This window comes from Ictidomys tridecemlineatus, chromosome 3 (genome assembly GCF_052094955.1).
Source record: "Ictidomys tridecemlineatus isolate mIctTri1 chromosome 3, mIctTri1.hap1, whole genome shotgun sequence".
In the NCBI taxonomy this organism is placed as follows: domain Eukaryota; kingdom Metazoa; phylum Chordata; class Mammalia; order Rodentia; family Sciuridae; genus Ictidomys; species Ictidomys tridecemlineatus.
The window spans coordinates 63,108,356-63,117,152 of NC_135479.1; the positions used below are offsets into that span (position 1 = coordinate 63,108,356).

The 8,797-nt window shown below is 57.3% G+C and overlaps 1 protein-coding gene across 4 annotated transcripts in view; it reads right to left on the reverse strand.

Annotated features, from left to right (window-relative positions):
* The window catches only part of Rai1 (retinoic acid induced 1), a 115,494-nt gene that overhangs the window by 66,937 nt on the left and 39,760 nt on the right, over window positions 1-8,797 (reverse strand). For 3 of the 4 annotated variants that reach the window (XM_078043009.1, XM_078043010.1, XM_078043011.1), the window contains exon 2: window positions 8,434-8,568. The exons of the other annotated variant lie outside the window; for it this stretch is intronic. The gene's annotated coding sequence lies outside the window, so the exon portion shown is untranslated. The remainder of the gene's footprint in view (window positions 1-8,433; window positions 8,569-8,797) is intronic. 4 annotated transcript variants of the gene reach the window in all.

Consider the following 8,797-nt stretch of genomic DNA (forward strand, 5'->3'; position numbering starts at 1 on the left):
TTCTCCTAAGTCAATCACACTGTGCAGCAGCTCGGCCCAAGGTCCTCGGTGACTGCTTCTTGGTTCATGGGATCTTAAACAAGAGTTTCCTGACCTCTTAAAATCGGTTTCTTCACCTGAAAAATGGGGGTGGCAGGAACCCTTCTGTGCAGGGAGGGTTTGAAGACTGGAAATTAAGGTCCCGGGGCTTGGCATCCCAGAGGCCTCGTGCAGAGGAAGCTCTGGGCCTCTCCTGGGCCCTAGCCCGGGCCCTGGGTACTATTCCTCCCTCTAGGCCAGGCTTTCTTTTAGGGAATTGCAATCTGCTGGGCTTTAATTACTGGTCCCAGAGGACCACCACCACCTCCTCCGAGACTTAACAATCCCTCCCAGGGCTCCTGGTGCTACAGGGCTGGGCTGGGCTGAGCTGCTCTGGGCTCAGGCAGGGGGTGTTGGAAGCAGGACCAGGCCCTGCCTCCTCTGCCTGGGCCCCCAGGAGGAAGTTCCTGTTCCATCCACACCCCACCTGTTAGACTCAAGAGTGCTCAGGGGGAAAGAGGGGGGGCCTGGAGAAGAGCATGGGTAGCCTAAGATCACGCAGCCCCACCCAGAGCCCCTCCCATCCTCCTGGCCCCTCTCTTCAGTGGCCCCATGTGGCAGAGCCACGTTCCCTGCCTGGAGGACCCTTCATGGCATGGAGGCCGCCAGAGTCATTTCTAGACTCCCTGCTCTCCTGGACCTTCTAGAGTTGCTTACAGAGCACACATACATGCTGTTCAGGCCCCAGGCCTTCCTCCTGCACAAAACACTGCTGGACCCAGGTCCTTTCCTCCAGGATGCCTGCTGGACTCTTCCTGGGCAGGGCTTCTTGGTTAGACCCATGGAGGCTATCTGTAAGGGCTGAAGGATGGAGGAAATGAAATGCAGCCTGGATGCGAGGCAGGGATCAGACAGAGGCCCAGGAGTTCTGGCTCAGCACCCGCCACCCTGAGTCAGGAGCAGGGTCAGGCTGACCAGCCTCAACCTGGCCCCAACCCCCTCTGCCCCCACATCCTCACTGCTGGGTGTGAAAGTGCATGAGGCTGGTTGGCTTTGCACCTGATACTCAGTGGCTCTCTGGGCCTGCCTCCCCAGATACCATCTCCTATGGCCTCTTCTGGCCACGCTGGGATGGGGGTGGGGGACTCGGGCCTGGCCACACATGGTGGGGGCGGCGCTCGGGCCTGACGCCCTGTGATATAAACCAACCCAGAATCTGGCCCCAGTGGCTAGCAGGTCCACAGCAGGACAGCATCAGCAAAGTGTCTCTCTCTGCCTCTGTCCCTCAAATCTCTTTGGCCATCAAAGCCTCGCCCTGTGCCTTGGCCCCTTCTTGATCCTGGGGAGGGCACCTCATCTGATCCCCCAGCCCCGCCAGGGCCTCACAGGCCTAAGCTGTGCAAGAGAGCTTTGCCACCTCTGCCCCACCTGCAGTGCAGGACTCTGGTGGGAAGCCCTGGGTAACAGCAATTAAGTCAGAGGCTGCACAACGGTGGCATGGGGTCCCAATGTGGCCTGTAGCTGTGTTGCTGAATGAGGTGACAGCATATAGAAACCAGGACATGTCATGGGAACATCTGACACCTGGTTCCTGAAAAAGTGGGTGACAGGCACCCTGGCTGCATTCCAGTGTGTCACCCTGGCTGAGCTGCTGCCACGACCCAGGAGGTCCAAAGCAGGCTCCCGGCCCTCATCCGCATCGCCTGTCCGGCTGTGCAGAGCATGGTGCGGAGGGTGGGGGTGGGGGGGCGGTGGTGGCCCTTGCATTATACAAACATTAGTCTTTTTGTGATCCCTCCTCCAAGGTAACATGTTTGCATTTTAAGCAGGGCCTTCAACGCTCTGACCCATGGCAGTGACAAATGGGGGCACTTCAGGCCCCAGGGAAGGCAGGTGAGAGAGAGTTAGAGGGACGGCAGAGACCAAGGTCACAAAAAAACTCCTGAGAGGTGGGACCTAATGGATGACTGGGCCTCTGCAGGCTTCAGGGCCAAAGGGCTTTTGGTGACGAGAGTAGAAATAATCTGCCTACCCTCTCTCCCAGTTCTGCCCTCGGAGAAGAGGTGGACACTGGTATTTCCCCTTCTACCTGCCCCTCACGACACGACTTCCTGCTTTCAAACCTACTCCTTGGTCAACCTCCCTCTGAGAATGTGGGACCAGGTCCAGGAAACCTCCCTGGGACCCAGTCCAGCAGGATCATCCCCTCTTTTCCCCCAAACACTCTACCTTGGATGACATAACCTTGGGTGGGTCTGGTGAAGATACTAGCCCCACACGGGTTCATAGTGAGATGAGTCACCGGAACCCCAGACAGTCTCCTAGAAAGCACTGGATTGCTACGTCTCCCTCCCCAGAAGCCAGCAAACTCAACACCCTGGCTGCAGCCACACACACATATCCTCAACGCGGCAAACGGACGCCCGAGCGAGCCCCTCTGGGCACCTGAACCAACTTGACTCGATTCTTCCTTACTCTCTGACAGTTCTGGCAGCAAAAAGTTATGATCCTCAGTGCACAAAAGATAAGCTGAGGCTCAGAGAAGCAGAAAAAGCTCTTGCTGACGGCCAGAGACCTTGCTTCTGGGTAGGCGCTGGGCACACAGAGCCAGCTCACCCATTTACCTGAATGTCTGTCACTCCGTGGATCTACCACCATGGTCCTTATAGGGTTGACTAGGAGTTAAGACAAGGTGGCAAGGCATAGTGTGACCGGGTCTGGACTTTTTCCAGACAGGACTTGGCCTATGTTGCCCAGGAGTGTGGGTACCGGGTACCCAGCAGGCCTCAGGGGCACCTGTGGCTGATCCTGCAGAATCATCAACTAATATGGGGGGCGGGGTGTGGGGAGGGAGGCTGGAGAAGATGACATGAGTCAGGCCAGAGCCGTTCCAGGCCAGCGAGTCACCCGGCTCCCCATTAAAAAAAAAAAAAAAAAAAAAAAGGACATTTGCAGCTGCCCAGTATGGCTTAGATCTCAGAAAGGAACAATCTCAGAGGCCCTGGAAAATGAAAAGGCCTTGTGAGCCCCAGCTTTTCAGGAGTCTTGCTGAGCTGGGGGCTTCTGGTGGGAGTCTAGGGACAGTTGGGGGCTAAGAATGGGCTCTAGGCCTTAAGGTCGGACAACTGGGTCCAGTCTGGCTGCAAGACCTGAAGCGTGTCCATGCTCTGGGACACTGGAACCGCACACACACACACACAGACAGGAGGGAAGGGTTCAAACAACAAGGCCTAGTGCTGGGCACAGAAGTGCAGACCCATGTGGCCGAGATGGCTGCCACCAGGCTCCAAGACCTCAGACTCCACCTGGAGAAGAGTCCTGAAAATTCAAAAGAGGAGCTCAAATCTGATTTGGGCAGATGGCCCTGGACACCCTGCTGCCTCGTGCCCTCCGAGCCTCTGCCCCCCCTGTGAGCTGGGGGCTCACTCTGGCTGTGCCGGGTGGTGGCCCCGGGCCCACCCTGCATCCTCTGGTGTCAGTCTCATTCTCTCCCCGACTGGGGGATGTGAGCAGGAATGGCTCAATCAGGATATAATCGTTTTTAATTAACGTGCGGATCATTTCACAGGCTGATCTCCTTGGAGACCACAGGGAAGATGGTCTTTTAAGATTTTCCTTTCCCTCCCCCAGCCCAACCTTCCCAGCCAAAGGCTGTCCCCTGCTTTAAGCCACCCAGCCGCAACCTTGAGAAGAGCACAAGAGCCTGGTGCCTGGATCTCTGGTGGGGCCATTAGGAGGGAAGCGTGTGCTCACACAGACACACACACACACACACACACACAGACACACACAAGCTTGGGGCACACCCCCCTGAAATGCACAAGCGGGATCGGAGATGCACCAGACATGTGCATGCACCCCCACGCGGAGGACAACAGGGAACACAACAGACTCGCCTAGACAAACACACAGGCATGTATGCACAGCACATGCCTGAGCTGGGAGACACAGACAGACCCCTTAAGAAATATACAAAAAAAAAAAAAATCAGAAGCACAAAGACATGCACATATGCACACACAGTCATCCCCCCCCAAGACAGAGACACCCAGACACACCACACACACACACACACACACACACATACCGATGAGCACCTGCTCATTGCAGAGAGACACATCACAGAAATGTCCAAATACTGACACACTCATAGCAGGGTTTCTCCTAACCTTGACGGTTGGCAAGCCATCAGGGAAAGGAGCAAAAAGACTCTGTCCTCAGATGGGGACTCAGAGCCACAATTACCCTTGCACCTCACAAATATCCCTAAGCTCCTGAATTGGAGTGCCCTGCCTCCTGTCCCACAGGGGACTCGGAGAACAGAGAAGCCACCACCCCTGGTCTTATGTATGACACCCACTTAAGTCTGGTTCCTTCTGACCCCCAGATGCTGCTCATCTGTCTCCCAAACAGCTGCAGAGCCCAATCCACAGTATCCAGTCCTGGCCAGCTCTGACGCGCCCCCCACCCCTGCTGGAAGTAATGTCACCCAGCAGGGGGGGGGGGAGGGCATGTTTCTCTCTTCTTTACTTTGATATAACTCTTCTCTTTTCCTGCTTTCTCCTTCCCCCACTTTCTTCCTTCCAGCATTTGAATCTCTTTCTGTCTACCTTTCTCCAAGTCCTCCTCTCCTTCCTGCCTTCTTCCCCAGGGGGGACTCAGGGTTCAATCACAGGCTTGAAGAAGAGTCCAAGATGCTCCGGGTCCTTCCCCACTCCCCTACACCACACACACAGGGTCTGTGCCAACACCTGCCCCTGGCTCCTGAACAAGTAAACTGAGGCACAAGAGGCACCACCAGGGTCCCTTGGAAACTGCAGCCCACCCCCTCTCACTGCACCTACTCTGGGTCCTCAGCTCTTCCCTCTGGAAACGGGGATGGCAAGGGCTGGGGATGGAGGTCAGGTAGAGCCCTGGCCTAACATGCACACTGATCAGGCTTGACCCCCAGCTCCACTAAGAAAGGGGCGGGGGGAGAAATGGAAAATGGAATGGCAAAGGGAGCCGTGAAAAGAGACAGGAAGCCCATGGGTGGCCCCAGGTCTAAGGACACAGAAGTGCATATGACACAGAATGCCTTGGCACCGCTAAGAATCAGCTGGTGCTTTTCCTCCCTTGAGGTCTCAGTTCCCCTCTCTGTGAAATGGGCATGGTCCGACTAGAGGACCACCAGGGACCATTTGCAGAGGCAAAAAAAAAAAAGGCAGATTAGTCTCTGGCTCTTGGCTACTGCTGCACAGCCCAGTGACTGCTGTGTGACCTTGGGGACTCACTTCCCCTCTCTGAGTTCTGGTTTCCTCCTCGGTCAAAGGAGGGAAGTCGGATAGGTGATTTCATCGCCAATGCTCCTTTTTGGGCTCGGGTGGAAGTTTCTAGATTGTGGGGAAGGAAGAACGGTGTCCCACTTATCCTGGGAAAAAAGAGAGGCGCTCTCCTTCCTGGCACTGCAGGCCTGTCAGAGCTGTGGGCACCAGAAGCACAGCATTTTGAGGAAATCGTCTTCAGTATAAGGAAAGGCTCCCTCACAAAACACATCCACGACCTCATTCGTCAGGAGCATCCAGAATGTTGAACAAAAGGGGAATATTAAGTAAATTATGGTACATCCACTCGACTGGAAAAGCCTGAAGACATTAGCCGTGGTGTTTATGAAGAGTTGGTTACAAAACAGGAAAAGGCTGGTGCTGTCACCAGCAAAAAAAAAAAAAAAAAAAAAAAAGGCAGGATATACATGTGAATATAGGGAATGACGACACAGCCCTTAAAAAACCGACCAACCACCACGTCCAACTGGCCTGGGAAGACTCACATCAAAACGTTAGCGTCGCTGGAGCCCGCTAGGGCTGTCAATAACCCTTTTTGTTTGTTTCTCTCCATTTTTCAGGTTCTCTGGGAACCCCATTTTAAAACACACAAATCCAAAAAACACTTCTTTTCTCTAAACAATGACTAGATGCCTCCGATTGAGAAAACTTTGCCTTTTCATTCATCGATTCATTCATTCGGTACCCATCCATTCACTCCTGCCAAACACAGGACACTGTGAGTGTCCGCAGCGTGCATGGCCCTGGGGGGGCTCTCAGCGAACTGCTTTCACCTCCAGGAAATGGAGATTACCCTCCAGGAGAAGGGAAGGTGGCAACCATAAACCCAGGCTAAAAGGGCTTGTGCCCCAGGGCCAAGGAATGGGCAGCTATCAATCCTGCGTCCGGCCACCCTCCCCCAGCTACCCCTCCACTGCTAGGGTCTCAGTCCAACCAAGGGGTCAGAAAGTTACCCTTCAGGGCCAGGCCTTCCGATGGTGGTGAGGGCAGGGGTAGGGAGCTGAGCAGTTATTAGCAAAGGAGCCCACTGGTCCAGAAGCCCTCAGAACCTAGCCAAAAGGTTGAAGGGGCTTCTCTCTTCCTCCACCTCACATTCCCCGTCACCCTTTCAGCTCCCAGGGGACCTGGCGGGTGACCCCCTTTTCCCTCTGGACCACAAGTCCAAAGCCTGGCTGTGAGAGGCTCTCCCTCAAAGTCCCCCAACAAGGAACCACCGGGCCAGGTCCTGTTTGGCTGCTGTGAAGGGGGAACACAGGGTCTGGAATCTGCTCACTCCTGTCAGCCTGTGTCACACTGTTAGCATGTCAGAGGGTCCAACAATGTGTCCCTGCTGTGTGGGGGGCTGACAGATTTCTGGGGGAGGGTTAACTCCTTCTATTCCTGGACTGAAGGAGAGAACAGGCTGAACACAGTCCAGCCCCCTGCCCTCCAGGATGCCTCCCAACTCCCCCAGGAATCTTCTTTTTAGGTAGGAAGAAAATGGTTCTCACCAGCCTGGACTGAGAGCTTGAGGTCTCTGGATTTGGCTCCCCACCCCCCGGAAAAAGAAAGGGGAGGAGTCACCCAGACCCCCTGGGCAGCCTGCCTGGGAATCCAATTAAGGTTGATTTTCATGAACCCCTCCCCCATGTCCAGCTACCCCACACCTCTACACCTCCCTCACTCGTTCACCCCTAAAGAAGCAAAAGGATCTAGGAGATTGGAGTGCCAAGAAGGCTCTGATCCGGCAGACCCCCCCCCTTAAATCCGTGCCCCCGCTTCATGACTGCGGTCCCCAGAAATTCTCTGACTTAACCCTCCCTTCCCATGACCCCAGTGGGGAAAAAAAAAAGTTGTTCCCACCACTGCCCTCCCCCTTCATCTGCCCACCCCCGAGGGAGGGGCACAGGCCTCCGGATCTCCGGGTCATCAGAGCAGCCGTGTCTGCTGTGGATCGCAGGAGACAAACACTTCGTCACACCAGCACATCACCCTCGGGATCACCTCTCTAAACCCGCATTGTACAGGAGGGGAGGAGGCTGAGGTTAGAGGGGGCCCTCGACGTGCCCCAGGGCAACTGCCAATCGCCATGCCCTAGCGGGTCGAGAATCCAACGACCCCCGGCAGCTCACCCCAGCCCCTCGCCTCCCCCGCGTGCCCCCAGCCCTGGCGCCATCCCACGTCAACGTCTCCAACCTAAACAAGACCCTTCCCAGAGTGTTCCCCCTCCCCCTGCCCGGGGCCCAGGGTCAGCGGCCCCAGGAGGGACTGAGCCACGACCCCCTCTCCCCCCCCCACGGCAGAGGCGCGAGATTTCATTGTCAGCCGGGCCACTCCGCCGCGCGCGAGACGGGGACGCAGGGCAGGGGGGGTCCGGGAAAGCTCTGTGCGGGCAATGGGGAGGGGTCTCCGGGGGAAGTGTTTGAAGCTGCTCTGTCCAGATCCGGAAGCCGCTGGGGGAGGGAGGAAGGTGGGGGTGGGGAAAGCGCGACCTTAAACACTTGAGGGCGGCAAGGAGGGGCCCCGGCGGCCGGAGGTAGCGCCGGGAGACGTCGGGGGCGCCGAGTCCCCCGGGAGGCCGCGCTCCCGGGAAGTTTCCCACCGGTTGCCCGGAGCAGGACCGGGTGCGCGGACCGCCCTCCCTGGCCCGACCAGCTCCGGGGCGCAGATGGCGAACTTGAACAGAACTCCTTCCTTCTCCAGCATTCCTCACCTCCCATTCCGCGGCCACCAGCCCCGCCATCTCGGCCCCAAGCCTTCCGCCTGGGCCACTGTCGCCAAGACCGCTCACCAATGCATTGTGGAGAAAAAGGGAGGGGGGAATCCCCAGCACAACCAAACTGCGGCCAAAAAAATTTTTTTAAAGGAAAAAAAGAAATTCCTTCTCCTGAGACCGATTCCCTTCACCAGCGTGGAAAACCCCAAATCAGGCAAATCCGCAACTCCAGCCAAGATCGCGGCGCGGCGGGAGGGGTGGCCGCGGCGGGTGGCGACCCTAGTCTGCAACCCAGGACTCCGGGCAGGTCTGAGCACGGCGGCGGGCCAAGGATTCAGGGAGCCCTCGCGCCCAGAACGGCCTACCGAGGACACAAAGCTCCGCCACCAACAATACCTGCGGGCTCCTCCTGGGTCTCCGGGGCGCCGGCGCTGCGCGTCTCGCCGTCTCCCTTTCCACCGCCGTCTCTGTTCTCCTCTCGCGCGCGCTCTCCCCCTCTCTTCTTCCAGAACGCGGCGGCCAGATGAGATCCTTGGGAGGAAAAAAATGTGAGCGCTCGCACGATTCCTTTCTCTCCGCCCGCCGCTCGCAGCGGCCGGGGGCTCGCTCCTCTCCCTCGCGCTCCCGCGCGCGCCGCGCCTCCCGCGCCCCGCGTTTCCTTCTCAGCAGCCCCTGCGAGCGCCCTCAGTAGCCATTATTCACGGGCCGCCGGGGGACAGGAGGTAATTAGAGACGGCCCCGTGGCCGCATCCACTCGGCG